Source organism: Schistocerca piceifrons, chromosome 1 (genome assembly GCF_021461385.2).
Source record: "Schistocerca piceifrons isolate TAMUIC-IGC-003096 chromosome 1, iqSchPice1.1, whole genome shotgun sequence".
NCBI lineage: Eukaryota > Metazoa > Arthropoda > Insecta > Orthoptera > Acrididae > Schistocerca > Schistocerca piceifrons.
Window position 1 is genome coordinate 428,247,618 of NC_060138.1, and position 22,811 is coordinate 428,270,428.

Sequence of the window (22,811 nt, forward strand, 5' to 3'; positions counted from 1 at the left end):
TGTGATTTCCACTGGTGCATTTTACATTCTTATGAATTAGATCAACAGTAGTATCATATTTAAATCATTTATAGATAAATTGAGTTTCTAAGAACTTGAAATAGTTTTCGGTGGGGTTCATCATTCTCTGGTAGATTTTAGGCGTAGATTTTAATTCATCTTGTGCTTCTTTATCACTATTAATCAAGGAATTGATTTTTTTGGTGTGCCTGTCTTTTATGGTATACCTTATGTTAATTACTTTTGAATCTATGAAGTTCAGCACCATCATAACATCAGAGGTGTTACATGATTACTCAGAAGCAAATACAGTCTATACAGTTTTTACTCAGATGTTCTTTCAGTTTATGTTTCCACATTGTAGATGTAACGATCACATTTATTTATTCAGACATTCTTTTACTTTTTTTGACTCTTTAATTTCCAAGTTTAACATAAACAGAACTGATCTTCCAAGAAGATCCAGAGCAAAGCAACTATATTGTCATGGCTTCAATTAGTAAGAACGGAATTGTCATACACATGCTCCAGTGTCAGATACTAAAAGAATAATTTTTCACGACAGTGTTGGGTACTGAGAGAGCGTAGGTCCCAATAACCTGGCAACATATCACTTCCTCCAATATACGTCACATGATATAACTGCTCTTCGTGAAACTCAGAGATGTTCGACCTGAGATGGAGGCTTGCCAACAGTTGCGCTTCCCATTCGTTACTCACCCACGAAACAGGTAAAAGGAAAGTGTAATGCTATCTGATGGACTCTCCACCACATATGGTTGCAAGGTATATCTCGAGGTATAAAGTATGGTGGCACGTATGATAAATCGCCGACAATGTAGAAAAAATTACTACTTTTCTCATTGCCGCTCTTCATATAGCTTCTTGATGCCGAAGAATGACTAAGATAATAAGAAATCAAACGTTGACTAGAGTGTAGTGGAACGTAGTTTCCGTTATGTGTATTATAAGATAGTTATTTGTACAGATGTGAACGAAGGATATTAACGAATGATGATGAGCAGCAGCACATAATATTTGAACGGAGGTAGCTGTGCAAGATTTACGGGGCAGTTCAGGATAACAGTCTTTAAGAAATGCTGAATTAGATTACCTTACACAAAGGGCGACGTTGAAATACTAATAAAAAGCAGAAAATTAGCGTGGCTTCGACATGTTTTTAGGATGAATGCCGTAAAAACGACAAAAAAGTTTCACGAATGGAGGCCAAGTGGAAGGCGGAAGAAAGGAAGACCACGAAAACCGTGTACAGACAATTCAAGAAGATGTAAAAACTCGTAGAGGACCTTGAAGAATCCCACCGAAGAGGACAAAATTGTGGGAACTGGTTGAAGCGATTAAAGTGCGTACACACCTGCGAGCAGAGCAGCTGAAAAGCCGCTCGTGAGCGGGTTCCCCACAGGCCGTGTGTCTTTTATTTATAAGCATCTCTTGAGGTACTCTGAGCAAGCATCTCGGCTGATTTTTCTCTATGCGAGCATAAAGTGGTGCTCAGGCTCAGTGTGAGTGGTACTGTTGCTTACTCATAGATTTCTAACCTCTTGAGATCAGACGCTCAGTCCGGAACCGCGCGACTACTACAGTCGCAGGTTCGAATCCTGCCTGGGGCATGGATGTGTGTGATGTCATTAGGTTAGTTAGGTTTAAGTAGTTCTAAGTTCTAGGGGACTGATGACCACAGATGTTAAGTCCCATAGTGCTCAGAGCCATTTGAACCATTTTAACCTCTTGAGAGCAACATCAATCATCAGATGCGCAGACGAGCTATTCCCCGAGAAGGTCGTGAATCGTTCACTTGCTCACAAGTGTGAACGAATGCTAAGATCCTAATAGAATCGTAAGTCCATAAGAGGAAGAAGAAGGAGGTAGTTCATAGTTTCTCATATGTGACTGGGAAGAGAAATTTGTTTGTTACTTGCTGTTTACCGCAACTACGATCCCGGGAGTGTGTGTGTGTGTGTGTGTGTGTGTGTGTGTGTGTGTGTGTGTGTGTGTGCGTGTGTGCGCACGCGCGCGCGCGCATGTGTGTGCGTGTGCGTGTGTAGAGTTGTGTTTTCCCAACTTATTACGTTTTCTAATTCAACTTTAAACAGGGTTCACGAAATCGTCATTTTATTGGCGTTTCTGAAGGGCATCGTGTTCACTTTCGCAAATCCATGCGCCATCCATTTCCAAATCGCTGAGCTGCTTCACAAGACACTGCTCTGCCCAAGACAACATCAATTGAAAGGGAACTACGCATGTAAGGGGCTGAGGGCTGACAGATTGCCCAGTAGAGTGGCATTAGCTGTAGGTAGAAAGGCAAAAGTGACTATCCCCACCCTTTAATCCATACCAGTACACAATAAAATAGCATCCGTAAAAATTCCGTTATATTGGACGACTATTAGGAGGCCTCCAAAAGCTGTGAAGTTAGTAGTATAGGTTTAATTTATTCCCTTAAAGAGTGGTACACCTCTCCTCTTCTATACCTTTTCCTCATTCATCTGCAAGAAATTAATGGAGACACAACAGCACCAAATGAGCACTTGTAATGAAACGTTTTGAAACAAATACTCCAAAAAAAATTGACAAAATTTTGAGAAAACATAAATACTCGTAATTTAACAAATCTCTGTTGTTATGTTAACAGAATCTTCCATCGGTTCTTGGTAGAACAACATTATAATAAATGAAAAGCACCAGTTTGCTTTTGTTCTATGATATTACTTTTATTTTGTTAACTGGTTTTCGGCTTACAAGACCATCTTCATACATTTACTGAGTATTGTTACCAAAGAAGTTACAATGTTTTCAAACAACATTGGAAGAGAAGTAACATGTCTAGACTGAAGCAGAAACATACAGTAACTAACATCTTTGACAGTGTGGTGGTAATGCAATGAAAAAGTAAGAAATTGAAAAGTAAATAAATAATAAAGAAGTAGACAGGAAAAAATTTTAACACAAAACAGGAACAGCGTGCCTACATAACAGGTTCTATTAATAAACAAAACTAATAAAATAAAATTAGTAATCGACAAGACTACATCAGGAAGCATAAAACATCGAGAGTGATACACAAACCAATTACAAGAAGAAACAATTATCAGTGTTACTACAGAATACATAAGGAACTTGAGCAATATCAGTAAGACAAACAGAAATAAATAAATGCAGGAAAATTTCGGTGTTTGAGGGAACAGTAAATGCAATCTGTGAGAATGTGGTGTTACTGCATTTTAACATTAACATTATATTCAAAACAGTGGCTATGTAACAGTTTGCATTAAATAAATGAACAAGATAAAATATGAACAATATTTTATGAGACAACTAAAAGAGGTGTTAAATATGGACAGTAATACAAGTACCAGTTAAAAGAAATCCTTAACTGTTGAAACTACAGTCTATATGGAATACATAGACAACTGCAACAAAACAAAAGAACTTCACGAATACAGGTAAATGGGAATATGTAGGAACAGAGTGGGAAGTAATGAACAACAGAGATGATTATATAAAGTTTAGGACAGGGGAAGTCTTGAGCTGTGTCTGGTCATTTAGGATTAGATCTAGACTATGAGCAAGATGTTTGTTAACTTCCAGGGTTTCCGGAAGGTTGAGTTAATAGCCTTTGTTTGCTAAGTGAAGTTCGTGGGGAACTGGCTGGTAGCTGTGACCCTCACTCGGTACATGCTCAGCAAATGTTGATTCAGAATTCTGCAACCTCCAGCTGCTTTCATGTTCAGCCAGCCTAGTTGCCATGTCTATGCCTGACCGACCAATGTAAAATTTTTCACAATCAGAACAGGTGATTTCGTATACCCCACTGTTGTCTAATAACTGGCTCTTATCTTTGCTGTTGAAAACACACTGGGCTGTTGTGTGCTTAACATAGTAGGAAAGCCTCTACTTGAAGGCTTTCAGTGCTTTGGCAACAATCTGTGATACCTCACCTAGAAATGGTAGTGTACACCATTTCTTGCAGATAATGGATGGGGAAGCAGGTGGGTCATAGAGGAGGGGTATAATTTTCCGTTTTTGTTTCCTGTGCAAGACGTGGTCAATAAGAACTGGACTGTAGCCATTGGCTGTGGCAATAAATTTTATTGCATCTAACTCTGCTTTTAAATCATCTCTGGACATGGGGATTGATATGAGATGGTGTACCATTGAGAGGAAAGCTGTATGTTTGTGAGCCATAGGGTGTTGTGAGCAAGAAGGTATTACTGTGCCTGCAGTTGTAGTATTTCTATAAATTTTGAAATAATGTGTGTGTGTGTGTGTGTACTCATGTCAGTGGTGAGATCTAAGAAGTTTATGGATTTTTTGCCAACCTCCATTGTGAACTGAATATTTTTATGTTGACTGTTAAGGTTTTTCAAAAAACGTGTTGAGTTGACTTGTAGTAGCAGTCCACATACAGAGGACATCATCTACATATCTGAATCAGCATTTGATATTTGCACTCAAAGGTACCATTTTTAGAAAATTTTGTTCAAAATGGTCGATAAATATTTCAGCCAACAGTGGACTAGGAGGGGAACCCATAGCTAATACATCTAATTGTTTATAAAGAATCCCTTAGAACTGGCAATAGTTCTGTGCCAAGCATGTCTGTTTGACCAGTCTCAAGTCATTCAATTCCACAGGATTGACATTAGACTCTTGCATCTTCTCTGTCAGCATATCAATGCATTTTACCACTGGAATGTTGAAAAACAAACTGCAGACATCAAAGGATACTAATTTATCACTGTGTGTGCCAGATATACCTTTTAACTTATTTACTAGGTCCACAGAATCTCAAATACCATGCTTTGGTTTGAATTTAGTCTTGCTCTTAATTAGGACATCCAGTTTACTAGCTAGTTTGTAAGATGGAGCAGTGAATGATAATAGAAATGAAAGAATAGGAGCATCTTGTTTATGCAGTTTAGGAAGCCCATACATTCTAGGAGGCACTTGGTTCATATTAGTTAACAGTTTTGCTTCAAACTCAGAGAATTTGCTTTTGCATGAATTGATTGCATATTTAAGATCCTCTTTGAATAATTTAGTAGGTCTTTAGGAAGGACTTGGAAGCCTGTGATATCTGCGTTTATTTAATGCAAACTTTTACATAGCCACTGTTTTGAATGTAATGTTAATGTTCAAATGCAATACCACCACACTCTCAAAGATTGCATTTACTCTATGTTCCTTCTAACACCTCCATTTTCCTGTGTTTATTTATTTCTGTTTATCTTACTGATATTGCTCAAGTTCCTTATGTATTCTGTAGTTACATTGATAATTGTTTCTTCTTTTAATTGGTTTGTGTATCGCTCTCCATGTTTTATACCTCCTGATGTAGCCTTGTCAATTACTAATTTTATTTTATTTTATTTTATTTGTTTTGTTTATTAATAGAACCTGTTATGTTGACATGCTGTTCATGATTTGTGTTAAAGTTTTTCCTGTCTACTCCTTTATTATTTATTTACTGTTTTATTCTTTACTTTTATATTGCATTACCACCACACTGTCAAAGATGTTACTTACTGTATGTTTCTGCTTCAGTCTAGATGTCTTACTTCTCTTCCAATGTTGTTTGCAAACATTGTAACTTCTTTGGTAACAACACGCAGTAAATGTCTGAAGATGGCCTTGTAAGCCGAAAACCGGTTAACAAAATAAAAATAATATCGTAGAACAAAAGCAAACTGGTGCTTTTATTTATTATTAATCTGTGTTGTAGCTAATAATAGTGGGTTGGTGCATAAGTTACTAGCATTCTTGTTTTGCATGTTGGTATTCTGGGTGCTACGGGTTTATTTATCGATTGTCATTTTTATGTGTGGTTCACTGTTGCTATTTGAGCTTACATATTGTTATTTGGAGATAGTAAGTGGATTTGTCGGCTTTCAAAGATGAAGTGCAAAGTCGAGAAACCCCAACATTTCCGACACATTCTTCTGTTTCAGTTCAGTAGAGCGGTGAGGGCAGTAGAGACAGCCGGAAGCATTCCCCGTGTATGGGGATAATACCAGTGGGCAGACCACGGCAAGAAAATTGTTTTCTCGTTTTAAGGAGAATCGTTTTGACATTAGTGGCTTTACACATTCAGGAAGACTTTCTGTGTTGGATGATGGACGTTTAAATGCATTAATCCACAAAGATCCACTTCATTGTTCTCGAGAGCTGGCAAATGTGATCATTCCACCATTGTGCGACATTTACATGCTGTGGGGATGGTTCCTGCATGCTCTAAGCCGAAATCACAAAAATCAGGCGTGGTCGTGCGTGCCTCTCTGCTTGCTCGTCATCCTCTGTCTCGTGAATAACACCGACCATTCCTGTCCTGCATCGTTACTAGTTGCGAAAAATGGTGTCTTTATGTTAACATAAGGAAAAGAAAGGAATAATTGAGCCCACATAAAGCAAAAATTCCTTGTACAAAAGACCTGCGCGTATCCACAAAACATAATGTTATGCATAAGGTGGAACAGTGACAGTGTGTTGTGCTACGAATTGCTTCTCCTCGATGTAACCATCACTGCTGACATTTTGCCAACAACTGAGTCGTCTTGCGAACACAGCCCAGTAACTACGACCAGAAAGAAAGCGTGAAGTGATCCTACTCCACGATAACGGCCGCCCGCATTCTGCTAGAATGACTAATAAACAAATATTGGAGATGGCTTGGGAAGTCATTCCGCACCTACCTTATTCATCTGATCTTGCACCCTCAGATTTTCACCTTTTCCACTTTCTATTAAATAACCTTCAAGGAACTTCCCTTCGGGGTGAACATGCGCTCCGAATATGGCTCGACGAGTTTTTCCCCTCAAAAGCGTGTGATTTCTCCAGTCGCTGAATGGAAAAGTTAGCCCAGCCTTGGCAGACTGTCGTAAATAGTGAAGGGAAATATATTACTGATGACTGAAGTCACTGTTACGTGTATTTCTTGTGTTTATTAAACTTATGGAAAAAAATCAACGAAGTTTTGTACGAACCCAATACACACTTCTGTAAGAGAAACGTGTTTTTATTTGCAACTTCTATTGAACCAAACGTTGACCTGAGTGAAGAGTATTTTCAACAATATTTTTTTCATACGAAATGATTTGATAAGAGGAAGATACTTTTATGATCTACAGCAATGATTTACACAACAATTTTTTCTCAGTTTCATACTTTATGGATTTGTGTTGGCTATCTTCAATGAATCTGACAATTATTTCTGCTCACAAATACGTTCTTAATTTCTTCACTTCAGCTTATGTAATCATCACCCTTCCATGCTGACTGATCTATGCCGAGGAAACTGGCGCCAACACAAAAATCTACTGAAGGGAAATTTTGTAGTAATTGCTACAAAAGATGGAAGCACAGTAACTGTAAAGGAAGAAAAACTGATGCAGATTGTACTTCTTCGGCTAATTTTATTTATTCCCCATCTTCGTCTACTTCCAGCATTACTTGCACCAAAGTTTCCTTAATCGCTGTCAAAACATCGATACAAGGATAATGCCACAGACAAGAGGTAAAATTTAGCGTATAAGGATCTCTAAAAGGTTCTGATTGTGAAGGTTTGACCTTCAAAAGGCGTAAATTATAATGCTTCTGTCACTGTAAATAGGTGGCTGAGCGGAGACTTTATCATTGATTGTCCACAACCATGACTTCATATCAGTTATGAGTAAAACCAAATCCCATTACACTAATCTTGCTCCTAACAACATCCCAGTACAGACCCGAGAAAAAATGTGCGAAGTACCCCGACTTGCCACAACTGATATTGAGCTTTTACTGTTACTGATCTTTGTTGAACGATAGCAGTCGATTTTTACTCACGTTACCGCCGTACTGGTGTAGGTGTTGGTGTTGCATCATTAGTTTTTGATGCAACAAGTGTCAAAAAGTCGTTGCATTTTTATCTACATCAAACATGGAACCCTGTCATTCTTTTCATGGTAGAAGGGAAAGTTCTCCTTGTTTTTTCACCTGTTCTAAAACGTCTTTATGAGCTAAGTGAAAGATATCATCCATATCTTCCATAAAAAACCTCTTTTCCCGTTTCAGTTGTCCGCTGTTCTAATCAAATGTTTCTGTAAACGTTTCCATTCAGAATAGAGTATGAATAACTAATTAATGGTGTGGTCAGTTTTTCCAGCTGGAATTCATGCATTTTAATCAACACTTTGGAGTTTTTTAATCACTATTTGTGCACTTTCCTGATGTGTAACGTTTAGAACTCGTAAAATGTACAAGAAAACAAACTTTCCGGTTTGAGGACTTTTCGCTCCAATGAATTGATTGGAAATGTAACCGTATGGGAGACAAAAAAAGTCTTCTCAAACTGTGCACTTCATTGCTGGCAGAAGGTGATGCCACTGTGTAAGTGTGGAAAGAACACTTTACAGAAGTCCCTTAATGGCAGCAGCAAAATTTGTTTGAAACGATAATTAAAAATCATTCATAAAAAACAACTTCATAGTTGAATATGAAATAAATAATCAAGCACATACCATTATAAAACAAATTTATCAAATAGTAATAATAATAAGTCTAATAGCAGTAAAAATTTATCTAAAAATTTTATAAAAATCACGTAGCATAATAGAGTAGTGGAAATCAGTATCAAGTAAGGGTTCCACAAAAGTAATAGTACAATGTCTGAGGCCTACATATATCAAATTTGCCGTGAAAGTAGTATATACAGACATAAACAGTCATGGCGGAATTACGAAGTTTTTGTAATAACACGAGTAACATAATAAGGCGTTTACTGGTTGGAAATTGGTATAAAGGCACTTACAGTCCTGTTGCGTCATTGTACTGTTAGTACTTTGTCCAACATCCGTTCTTCCTAATTACCTCAAAAATTCTCTCCGTCATTGATGTTATTAGGGTTTGTAGTTCTTGGAGAGAAACTGTCTCCCATTCCTCCCGTATCGCTATTTTCAGCTAGTATGCAGCCTCAAAATGCCTTCCAGTGTAATAAAAAGGCCTTGTAGGTATTCCCCAAAAGGTCTACCACGAGTTTCAAATGCAAGTCACGTGCAGGACAGGTCAAGCCATCAATATCTTTAACATAAAACTACTTTTTTGTTGTGTAGAAACCTGGACAAATGCATTATCTTGTTGAAACATTACACTTTCGTTCCCTTGCTCCTCATATATTCTAATCAATTCCGTTTCTAGCATCGTAGTATACACAGTTCATTCTAGAGTTCAACCAAGCAACGCCTAATTTATCTTTAGTTAGAAGGCTCCCCAAATCATAACACTTCCACCACTAAAATTTTCCTCATTCTTACATTTTACTCTGTTCTCATGTCGTTCCGATAATACCGAAACACAACCTATCCATCTCAATTCTTCTCGTCACTAAAATATCACTTTGCCCCATTCTGAAGTTCATGGCTTATGTTTTTCAGCAAACTCCAATTTAGCCTGTTTAAGTTTCTGCAGTCGTTTCTTGAATGCAGTATCTCTTTCATATGACAAAACTGGTCGTACACGTCTGCCAGTTACTGGCAACTGTAAATCAGCAACAATTTAAGAAGAATAATAATTTGGGGCCCTTGCTTTGCGCAGAAATAACCCTTTTTATGTCTCAGATAATTACCTAATTTGTTCATATCTTACGTTCTGTCCGTATCGTGTGCCCAATGTAATTAAATTATCAGTGACTGTACTTGAATAGTTCATCTTCTTGGCAATTTGACGATCAGAGAGTCCTATTTCCTTATCACAAGATGTTTCCCGCAAGAGACTGTCAAAATCGTGATTTATTTACACAATATTCACTGTCACTAATGGCGTCTGTTTCCTGTCTGCAGTAAAGACACGTACGCACACACAGCAACCACACAGAGCCGACTGCCTTTGAACTCAGGTCCACCTCAGTCATCTGAATTGTCGACGTGCTGTTATGCACAGTATTATTAACATCAAAGGCAACATCATTTGACTGCATTTGTCGGTAAAATGGGTTTCATAGTACTGTATGTATATTGTACAAAACTATTCAAACCGACAGCGTTAATTTTCCTTCAGATATCCAGGTCTTTATACCAATGTCCACTATTTTATGTATGGAAAATACTTAGGGGTTTTGCATATTTTGTTTTTATTTTATTCTCGTGTCAGGCGCACAGTTAACATGTCATATAGCCTTTGAACAAAATTTGGCCACTTCCAGTTACGTTTTTCTTGGTGCTTGATAGAGGTCTTTTGCAATACAGGAGGCTGGGCACAGTCGACACTGAAGCATGTGCTGGACAGTGTGGACTCCTCCACATTCACTCTTCATATTATTTTTTGTACTGTGGCCCCATCTCGCCAGCCTAAGCCTTGATCTGTTCAAAGATTTCCAGTCATTCATCTCCATAATTTCCTGGGGGCAGATTTTCAGAAACTCGTTTCCAAAGTTACACTCTGGCATTTTGAGCAGTGGTAGTAAGTACCTTTGATGTCCTAAGGGAACTCTTTCTTGGCTTCAATCGCTGCGAATGCGGTTATTCCTGTACAGGGGATGGGTTTGTTCTTGTTCAACTGTCTTTCGTTCCTTATTGCCCCAATTTCACTTCAAATGGGAGTTGGTGCTATTCCTGTAGGGTGGTAAATCCATTCGACAGAAGTATATTTCAAACAACCTGTTATAATTGTGCAGGTATCGTTGAGAGGCACATCTACCTGTTTGGCATGTGATGAATTACATCAGACAGGACAATCGTACTCTGCTGCAGAATAGGCTAATGCAAATACAGAGGTTCGGATAGTTTTAGGTTGACCACCCAAATGTGATTCGGTCAATTTTTTTAACAATTTGTTCCTTGTGGAAACTTTAGCTTGCAATTTGCAAGTAGGCTGTTTAGGTTTTTATGTTGGTAACCTCATGTAGCGCTCTGTATGAAAATCACTGACTGTGCTGTGTGCAGTCCGTGGCTGATTTGCATTGTTGGAATTTCCTATTGTAGTGTTGGGCAGTTGGCTGTTAACAGCGCGTAGTGTTGCGCAGTTGGACGTGAGTCGTCAGCAGTGGTGGATGTGGGGAGAGAGATGGCAGAATTTTAAGAGCGGACGATCTGTATGTGTGTCCGCCAGAAAGAGTAAATTTGTAAATACATTGTTTGTTCTATATATATTATGACTTTTGAACACTATTAAGGTAAATACATTGTTTGTTCTCTATCAAAATCTTTCATTTGCTAGCTATGCCTATCAGTAGTTAGTGCCTTCAGTAGTTAGTATCTTTTATTTAGCTGGCAGTGGTGGCGCTCGCTGTATTGCAGTAGTTCGAGTAACGAAGTTTTTTGTGAGGTAAGTGATTCATGAAAGGTATAGGTTATTGTTAGTCAGGGCCATTCTTTTGTAGGGATTTTTAAAAGTAAGATTGCGTTGTGCTGAAAATATTGTGTGTCGGTTTAGTGTTGATCAGAATAAGTAAAGAGAGGAATGTCTGAGTACGTTCAGTTCTGCTCAGCTGTTTGAAAATCAAATAACGTAAGAGGTTTATCAGCACAGTAATTCGTTAATTTTTCTAAGGGGACGTTTCATATGTCGACCCTTACCCGAGGATACCTCACTGGAGTCTTCAGATTTTTTTTCTTGTAGTTTGTGTAATTAGTGTAGCTATTGTTTATTGCTAGCGCGTAATTATAGAGAGAATTTCCTTTGTAGTTGTAGTTTTTCATTGTTGTACAGTAAAACAATTGTGGCATGCATGTAGATTTGCACCAAGTATTTCGCAGCTGCGCTTGGAATTAACGAGATATTATTTTCAGTTCTATGCTAATGTGTTTTCTTGTTTTTGCTCTTCAAATTGCGCTTTCCTTGTTATCGTGTGAAACACGTGATAATTATGGCGTGTGCAAAAACGTTACACTAGGCTCCAAAGTAAATTGAGAAATGATAGTGAAGACGATTGTAGCTTATCAGCACCACCATGTAATGAATTAACAGACATTCATCGTAGTAATTTGGTAATTGTGCATAGGGAAATGGAGCGGGCAGCATTTAATGGTGTAGACAGTGAAACAATTAGTGAACAGGTAAGCATTATCGATCGATCGGTCGGCAACAGCTCACCTCAGGAATCCGAAATGACAGGACACAATCTTTCAAATACTGTAGATTCAAGTTTTGGGTCCTCACCGTTTTCTCAAATAAGTCAAGACACATTTTCTGCTTGCCAAAATGTGAATGTTGCCGGTGCAAATGCACTGCCGAAAAGCATAGAGGAACAGATTCCAGACACTAATGCATTATTATTGCACTTAATGCAACAAATGAAACAAAATCAGAGACAAACAAAGCAACAGTTAGACACAATGGAACAATACCTTCAAAAGTTAGACACAATGGAACAACACCAGGGACAAACACAGCAACAGTTAGACGCAATGGAACAAAATCAAAAACAGTCACAGCAACATATGGAACAAAATGAGAAACAAATTAAAGACACACTTCAACGAACACATGAAGATTTAACTACTTAGTTACATAACATCGAATCGAAATATCAAAAAGTTTGTAATGAGGTTAAAACACAAATTTGTGAGCATTTTCAACCTATTTTTTTGCGGCATGAAAATGCATTACAGAATCACGAAGCAGCCATAAAAGAACTATTTTTCATGAAAATCACGAGGCCTTGCTGGCTAAAATTGACTCAGTTGCATCTACCGATTCGGTTACGCTACTTGCAAAAACTATGGAAAACTTAAAGGACACAGAAGATACTCTGAAAATTGGTTCAGAAAGACACGTGGAGGAAATTACTTCATTATCACAGAAAGTAGTTGAACTTTCGGATCAGCTAAATAATTTATCTACGAAGGTAGATGATACTCTGAATGACACAAGACCGGTAGTCTTTAATGACACAGAAGAGTATGAACAAATTAGAAAATTCAAACAAAATCAGAATCAAATCAATACACAGAACAAAAGAGAAATCTGGGAAGTACAATATCAGTTGACACAGGTAATACAAGAATTAAACATTTCAGATGACACTCGCGCTCCAATACGGGAAGAGGGACATAGAAATACGAAACAGCCACAAAATAACACAAGGCACTTCGGAAAACGAAGATTTTTGTGAGGTAAGTGATTCATGAAAGGTATAAGTTATTGTTAGTCAGGGCCATTCTTTTGTAGGGATTATTGAAAGTCAGATTGCGTTGCGCTAAAAATATTGTCTGTCATTTAGTGATGATCAGAATAAGTAAAGAGAGTAATGTCTGAGTACGTTCAGTTCTGCTCAGCCGTTTGAAAATCAAATAACGTAAGAGGTTTATCAACACAGTAATTCATTAATTTTTCTAACGGGACGTTTCAAATTCATGCAGCGTGCCTCTTGATAGGTAGAGATCTGTCCAGCGTCAATCCTCGGTATTTTGGAGTGTAGCAATGTTGTAATATAACTCCTGACCATATTATCATCATCTTACGAGTAGAGTCCCTATTTCTCAAATTAAAAACACACACGTGAGTCTTTGAGGAGTTTGGTTTAACCTGACTTGTGCTATCTTGATTGGCCTTCAAGGGCATTCGTGAGGGTCTGAGCTCTGGGTGGCAAGAGCGAGGTCATCAGCATACAAGAAACTCCTGATGTGGGGGACTATAGGTTGGTCGTTTTATACATGTTGAGTAGGATTGGAGCCAACATGCTTCCTTGGGCAAGACCGTTTTTCTTTAGTCTCCATCGATTACGCTACCCTTGAAAGACAACGAAAACGTATGGTTTTGCGGAATTGCTGCAATGAACCTAGTCAGGCTAAAATCCTTGGTCATATTTTATACCTTGAGTAGTAGTAGCTGATAGTTAACAGTGTCATACGACGCTGATAAGTCGAAAAATGCCACCCCTGTCACCTTACGATCTTCAAACCCGACCTCTATGAACTGCATTAGACTCCGCAGCTGTCCAGTGCAGCTTGTTGTCCAGGACGAAACCCAGCTTGTTAAGATATTAGCAGGGGGTCAACTACAGATAGGAGGCGATTTAGGATCAATCCTTCCAGCAGTTCTACAGATGACAAACTAACGAAGCTGGTCCAAAATTCTTTGTATTGTTCCCTTCTTTGCATCTACATCTACGTGATTACCATGCACACTGTCAATACTGTGACATAGCAGCTAGTGTGATGGTGAAGGTTTCAGCGACGCAATAATTCGGCGCTTCCACCATATCTCTGGGATTTGACATTTGCTCATACAATTATTGAAGAGTGGCAGAATCAATTTCTTTGTTCTTATGCCAAAGTGCTTAATTTGCTCTTTTCGCGTATCGTCTAAGCCAGTTGATTTTCCATTCTTACTTTGTTTAATAGTCTTATCTAACTCTTCCATGCTGAATAATTTTGTAAGCAGATTGTTCTCCTCTTGCTCTTTTTATTGCAATTTTGGCTTCTTGGATCTCTGGGTTGCCTTTCTGTTTAGCCGTAACTGATGTGCTCATTTTCATATTAATTTAGCAACAGCACATCACGTATTACTGGAAATAATTGTTACATGTTAGTTAAATTAGTGAAAACTCTATTCATTTTCATCAGCAATGTCTGAAAATGACTGCAAAATTACCAAAAAAAAATTTGTCTGGAAGAAAATTACCGTCCACATTAAAATTTTAGAACACGTCATCAGTGGGAGTCAACTTGCAGGTGTTTGGTTGAGCTAACATTTTGTGCAGATAGTTTCGTTGTTGATTGGAACAAATTAAAGGAGTGGGAGCTGAACCTTCAGAAATTTAAAAATAAATTCCACCATATTCCACACCCTAAGAGCGCGTCCTCCACCTAAACAGGCGTTTCCACCTGCCCTCATAGATTAGGTACGTTAACCAGTCGTTACGAAGTGCAACTGACGGTAGGAACAGAGTTGAGATGGCATTCATTGGTGAACTCTCTCCTCGCGGCCCAGCTTTCACAACCCCAGCAACCCTCGCCCCAGAAGCAGTAATGGAAGGGTTGGGGATAAAGGGCGCAGGCTGCAGTGCGCTGGGTGTGCTGTCTGGGCTGGGCGCCATGCGCGGGGGATGCCTGGTGCCGTGTGACAGCTGTTGCGGTCAGCCCATCCGTGCGTGACGTCTGCAGCGACACGTGTGCCGTCAGCAGCCCGGGGGAGAGCAGCGCCCGCCACACGCCAGATACACACGGCACAGCGCGACCGTCACACTGGCTGCTACGTCACAGTATTGACAGTGTGCATGGTACTGTATTTGGACACGTCTTTCAGGAAAAGTTTAAAAATTTACAACTTATTTTTTTGCTTTATTATCACATCGGTTCAATGTGAATTATATGGATATCTGTTTCTTGACTACTCAGGCTGCATGATATCATTAACGAGTTTAATGCAAAAGACAAAATATCTCGACCGTAACTGCAGCTGGATGTTCAGCTGAATGCACTGGATAACGTTTTGAACAGAGGTAATAAAATGAATGTAAATACACTGCCGGAAAAAATGTAGTACACACGGAAAGACGACATCGATTTTGATTCGATAACAGTATAAGCCACCTGGCGAATAGTAGACGTACTGATAATATTTTCAACGTCGCCTGCCAACAGATAGCGTAGTGGTATAACTACCAGAGCGCCATTTCTGTCTACCCTTTCATAGGGAATGCGCACAGTCAGAAATCTCAGTGTGGTGTAGACATGTGAAGCAAGTAGCCAACCATGTCACAGAGATGCAGCTGTGGCTCCTACAGCCAACTGAACGAGCTGAAAGGGCTCAAATTATGGCCTTCTGGATGGTGGGATGGTCCTTTCAGAGATCTACCATACAAGTTGGATGTGCCACGTCAGTTGTGCAATGATGCTGGTATCAGTGGTCACGTGAATATTCTCACATAGGCGAGGTTCTGGATGTTCACGCAGCACAGAAGTAGTAAAGCAATCTATGTTCTGGTCCATTTTGTCAGTGCAGGTTGCCTACATCAAGGGCAGGTATGCACTAAGTGGCTAACCTATTGTTCTCCTTTGATTGACAAGTACTTAACGTATTGTTCTGTTAAGTGCTTTTCCATGTCACCCCCATTTCCTTTTGATTGACAGGCACTTAACCTATTGTTCCCCCAACCCCCTACTCCAACCCCCTTCCCCCTCGCTGCCACAGGTACACTTTCAGGTCTGAGTTATTGGAATATGCCCCCCTCTCACTCTTATCAATTTGATTGACTACTTAATTAAATTGATCAATTAATTAACCTCTCAGCCACTGGTAAATCTCCTCCCCCTTCCTCCTCCCCCAGAAAATGGCGGGAAATGCAACATACCATGGCTACCTCCACTATCCTAAGAAAATGGCGGGAAAAAAGGACCCTTGGGCTACTTCCACTAACCTAAGTCATCCGACTGCCACCTCTTCCTAGGAATTGGCTGTAAAAGGACTGAGCCTGTGTTGGATAGGACAGATATAAGTTTTACTTAACCTATTGTTCTGTTAAGTGGTTTTCCATGTCACCCCCATTTCCTTTCACTATTGTACAACCTTTCATGCCAAATTAAGTAATCAGTTATGCCCTCCCACCATTTCCTGGTACACTTTTCGAATTTCACATGCTTTTGAAAGCCATTTCTGGCACATCCTTCATTATCACCCACCCCCTTAAACTATTGTACTGCGTTTTGCATAAAAATTATTCAAATTAACCTAGTGTTCTGCACTTAACCCACTGTTCTGATCCGTGTCACCCACTCACACAGACCTTCCCCTTAACTATTGTACCGCTAACACCACGTTGATATAAAAAAATTATGCAAATTAATTAATTCGCTATTCTTCACATATATGGGTTGGTTTTTTTTTTTTTTTAATTCGTGGTATTCACGTCTATCAGCCCAACATGCTATCATCGTTATTCTTTAACATCCAACAGAGAAAAATTATGAACTGTAAAAGCTCCACAAACTTTATCTGCTAGAGAACACGATGAGATTTTTACCGCATCTCTCTCCTCCAGTATATCGAAAACCAATACCGCATGAGTGCCGGAATCGAGCACATGTGACGATCCTATTAAATATATAGGTGTTGATCCAATTCGCCGACCAGTTTCAAATTTGATCACTTGTACTGTAGAAGGATGACCGTATCCAACAGACCATACTGTAAATCACCGGAGACGCTTCCTGTGACCCTGTGTCGTTGTTTGAAACTGTTTTTTTCTGCTGTAACACGCTTAATACACTGCCATACATTTTTTTCTTCCACCACGACTTCGAGGTCTACGTCAGGTTCTAAACTGACATTAACACATTCTGATACATTGCCTTTCACAGAAAACTAGATGTTGCATGGTGTAAATTATCTTGTTGCTCCAACTACCATAAAATGCCACACACACACACACACACACACTGGATGATTTTAGATACGTGTAAGACAGCTACAACATAAGGAAAGCGGAAGAGTTTGGCGGCGTTGTGGAGAATTTCTAAGCTGCTGTCCGAAAGTGATTGACGACCTGTCACAGTGACAGAATAGCTGATGGCCCTGCGTTCCATTTCGACTGATTCCTCACATTGCAGTCATGTACCCGATCGCTGTTTCGGTGCTATCCATCCCCAGAAAATGTTGTCCATCCACCGAAACTCTTTCTCCAACTCAAACAAGCGATGTCAGTCAGTCATTATGTGGTAACCAACAGCGTACCGGTGGATGGATGGGGTGGAAAAGACACCATCAACGTACTCTAATAATAAGCATCAGAGTTGACAGTGCGAACAATTTTAGGAATTTCAACAGCGAGCAACGCTGCGACAGCATTTTTCCCAATTTCAGTATCATAACTAAACCGCCCCCCTCTCTACTTTGTGAGAGTCATTGCGAATGCAGATAGATAACTGTGCAGCACATCCATTTATTGTTAATTGTTGAACACATACATCATCAAAGTATACCAGACAGCGCTCTACATATTTCTAACACCTCGAGCATAGTGCTTAATTTACAATCCATCTCTATGCTAATGGGGGCCACGCAGCATTCTCACAGTTTTACGGTAAAATTAGATACAGAAAGACCCCTCACATTGTCATTGACCAACTCGCCCTGCAGCACCGTTACCGACGTAATCTGCAACTGACAAGAAGTAGACCGTTACATTCCATGTCTCGTGAATGAATGGAGCTAGCCAAGTCCTCACCCATCCATGTACACAAGATTTCTCCAGATGAACCCATATCGATGAGGTCAGCACCCCTTATCGATGTATAGTAACATAGATGAAAGTGTTGTGATGTACTAGCATGTGGTTAAGAAGAACAAGAAACAGGTGATTTTTGTGCATGATGGAGCTCCAGACGGATGGAGTACGAAGCATTTTACGTAAATCAACTATGCCATCAACTCTAAAGTATTGTTCTAGAGTCTAGAATCAGTACCTGGGAAGTATTGGTAAAAGAGAACATAAACACAGGCACTCTTAAGGCTACAACGTTCCGCACTTAAAACAGACTGTAATGTTAGATCACTTGAGTTTCTGACCTATCACTCATGTGGAATGCCGCGCTGTTAATATTCCAATGTAAGAAACATATTTCCAGCCCATGACATACATCCTTCTTGCAGGTTTCTCTACGATGAACTGTGGCATCGAACCATAAAACTAGAAAACTACTTCCTTAAAACAATGTCTGTGTGATACATGCACAATACAGCTTTCGTGAGATGTGTCGTAACGGCGACCGGAACAGTCGCGGGATTGAAGTAACAGAAAAGTGGCTGGACCCGCGGAGCGGCCCGCGAACAACAACACAACGGAGAGGACGGACACAACCAATGAAGGACCTTACGACAACAACAAGACGAGACAATAGAGTCAAGAAAACCTAACTAGACAACCACGTCCACTCGTAAACAAACACGAAAGTAAATACGCTGTCTAAGGCGAGGCTATATGTCAAGAGACGTACGCAATGTTAGACTCGCTGGCTGAGCGAGAGGGAGGCGCTTAAGTACGCTATCGAGGACGCCGCTATTGGCCGCTTCAACCACGTGTTTCACTGTGGCACCTTCACGCTAATTGCAGGCCAGGAGGCGCGCGGCACCACAGCTTCGGCGCGATGGTGCAGAGACCTCTAGGGGTCTTCGACGTCCCTGACGTTTGCCGGGGATTCAAATTCTGCGGCGCGCGGTACCAGATCCTTACCCCCTGAAACTTGCTCGTAGGGACGGAAACGCCCCAGACGGTGCTGAGGTGGGCGGCAGTGGGAAGAGGAGCAGGGCTCATCAGCCGCTATTGGCAGGGAAGAAGGGATGCCCGAGGTATCCATGACAGCTGATCCAGAGTCCAGGACGGGGGAGGGAGCCGCCGATCCGCCCGGAGGCGGAGACGGCCGGCGACAGGTCCTCGGGGAGACGGCAACTGGGGGCAGGGACGGTGACTCGAGGACCACGTCCGTACCTGAAGGAGGTAGGGAAAGAGGCGGCGGCGCGAGTCCCGTGGTGGCACGCCGGCAGAGCTGATTATGATTGCGGCGCTCCAACCCTTTCGATGTCTGTACCGACGTAACACGCCTCCCATGGGCCGCGACGACCGTGGTGGGTGTCCAACCCGCCTGCGCCCGTACTCACGGGCCCTCTCGGCCATGCCAGGGGCATACTGCTGTGAGGGCCGGGAGTGGAAGGAGGAGGGCATCAGCAAATGGAGTAGGGTCCGTGGCTGTCGCCCATGAAGGAGCTCTGCCAGACTGCATCCATCAATTGGCGTATTGTGTTAAGTGCTCAAAAACAGGGTGAGGGCCGACGTGGTCAGAACTGTGTCAACTGCCTTAGTCCACAGTTGTTTAATAGTGCGGACAACCTCTCTGTTGCGCCATTGGACGAAGGGTGGAAAGGGGGGCTACGGATATGTTTAATACCATTGGCCTGACAGAAGTCGTGGGAGGAGGACAGCATGAATTCATTATCAGAGACCAATGTGTGTGGCAGACCCTCGATGGCGAGAACCTTGGCCAGGGCCATGAGTGTAGCGTCCGTGGTGGTGGATGCCATTCGAACAACATATGGGTATTTGGAGTAGACATCAACGATGAGTAACCACATGGACCCCAAAAACGGGCTCACAAAATCGATATGGATGCGATCCCAGGGCTGGCGAGGCACAGGCCAGAGTGCAAATGACTGAGGGGGACTCGCTTGGTGATGCGCACAGACAGTGCACCCATGGACCAGGCGCTCAATATCGCCATCGATGCTGGGCCAATACACATGCCTGTGAGCCAAGACTTTCATATGGGACATACCCCAGTGCCCGCAGTGTAACAAACCGAGCACCCGAAGCTGCAATTCTGGAGGGATGACCACTCAATGGGCATCCAACTCTGTGGCCAACAGAAGGACATCATCGACCACAAAGAGCCTGTGAGACAGGTGGCGCCAGGGGCTGAAATCGGACTGCATCTCCTAGTTGAGAACCTGCCGCAAGACAGGGTCGCAATGGGTAGCCGCAGCAATGAGAGCAGCCCTAAGAGGCAGACTGTCCAGCACATCCAGGCAGTTGAAAGCAGAGGACCTCCTGTTGGTCAAAGGCAGGATCGGGGCCCACTGGGAGACTTGACAAAGCGTCCGTGTTAGCATGGTAGGCGGTGGGCTTATACCGGATGGTGTAAGCGTAAAAGAATGCCCAGTGCTGGAGACATTGAGCCATCCGCTCTGGAAGGTGAGAGTGGGGTCGGAAAAGTGTAACCAAGGGTTTATGGTCCGTCAGGAGAGTGAACTTTGCCCCAAAGAGATAGGTGTGAAATTTTTGGACAGCGAACACGATCGCCAGAGCCTCCTTTGCAATCTGGGGGTAATTCCGTTGTGCTATGGTCAAGCAGTGAGCTGTTCGGAGCAATCAGCATCCCAGTGCGCAAGGATGGCCCCAATGCCATATGCGGACGCATCAGCCACCACAACCAAGGGGCGGTTCAGAGAAAAGGGAGTAAGGCAAGAGGCGGACTTCAGCATCGCCTTTAAATGGAGAAAAGCCTGGTCACAGGCAGGAGTCCAATCAAAAGGTACCCCTTTGCAATGCAAGTGATTGAAGGGTTGAGCAATGGACGCAGACTGGGGCAAGAACTTTAAGTACTAAGTAACCTTGCCCAAAAACACCTGGAGTTCAGATAAGTCATTGGAACGAGGAATGGCCTCAATGGCCACGACATCACGACCCGAAGGGCGAATGCCTTCTTTGCTAAGCCAGTGGCCTAAGTATTCCACCACCAGTTGAAAAAAACAACACTTGTCCAGCTGACAGCGTAAACCAGTAGACTGCAGAGATAGAAGTAATGCGCTGAGGTTTTGCAAATGTTGCTGGCGGGAACGCCCGGTGACCAAGATGTCATCCAGATAATTCACACAGGCAGGGATAGCCTGTGTAAGCTGCTCCAGGAATCGCTGGAAAATGGCCAGCGCCGAAGAGACACCAAGACACTTGTACAATACGAAAGGCGTGTTGATAACCGTGATGTTCTGAGAGTCGGCATCCAAGGGCAACTGGTGGTATGCCCCAGCCCTGTCGATCTTGGAAAAATACTCTCCCCTGGCAAGCTTGGTAAGAAGGTCTTCCTGTCGGGGAATGGGGTAAGTGTCAACGAGGGACTGAGCATTGACTGTAGCGCCGAAGGCCCCACATAGCCGAAGGGACCCATTGGGTTTCTGTATGACCACCATTTGTATCATCCATGCACTGTAAGTTACAGGCTCCAGCACGACAGCGGCCACCGGAAGGGGCCGGGCCCGGAAAAAGCGAGGCTGTGCATCTGGCCATAGGGTGATGTGCGCCTGAAAGCCGGAAGCACATCCGAGATCCGGTGCAAACAACGACGCAAAAGCGGAGCACAGATCGTCCAAGTCCTGAAATGAAACAGCCATTGAAACGATCTTAACTTCATCGGAAACTGAAAAGCCAAACAGTTGAAACGCATCCAGGCCAAAAATATTCGAAGCCGGCGGATGGTCGACGACAAAGAGGGTAAGGAGCCGGGGAACACGCTTGTACGTCGCCTGGACGACGAACTGCCCACGAAGGGGAACCGAACCGTCTCTGTAGGCGACCATACGGCGAGAGGGAGGCGACAACGCAGGAGAGCCCAGCCGGGTATATGTCGCCAGGACGGGAGACGGTGGCCCCAATGTCGACATGAAAACTGACATCCTCCCTGAAAATGCGGAGCGTGAGGAAAAGCTTCCGCGCTGACGGGTCATCCTGTGGGACGACCGATTGCAGAGCATGGACTGTATCTTGAGACCCGGAGGGGCAGGACTGGAGCGAGTCGAGCGACTACGACAGACCAGTCGGATGTGGCCCTCCTTGTTACAAAGCGTGCACATTTTCCAATAGTGGAGACAATCAGCCCGCGAATGCGCAGTAAAGCTCTGTGGGCAAGATGGAAGTGGGCCGCGCCGTCGCCGACGGGCGACTGAAGGTTCCGATGCCATAGAGACGTCGGACAACGAGGAGTCCCGACAGCGCTGGCCTCTGTCGGCCGGGCCACGTCGACGTCGCGAGGGCGGAACCCGCCGTGACGCCTCGAACGCCGCCACTTGCGGTCGCGTCATAAGACGCTCGTTAGCCGTTTGAGCAATTTCAAAGGAGTGGGCAATGTGGAGAATCTCTTCCAAGGAGGGCTTGTCGAGTTTCAACGCCGCAGTACGGTCCTCAGGATCGGGAGCCAGCTGAACCACCACATCGCGGATCAGGGAGTCCGCATACGAAGCCTTACACTGCTGATTGGTGCACGTAAAATCGCATCGACGGCTGAGACCCTGCAAGTCCGTGACCCAGAAACGATCCAATTGACCAGGCTGTT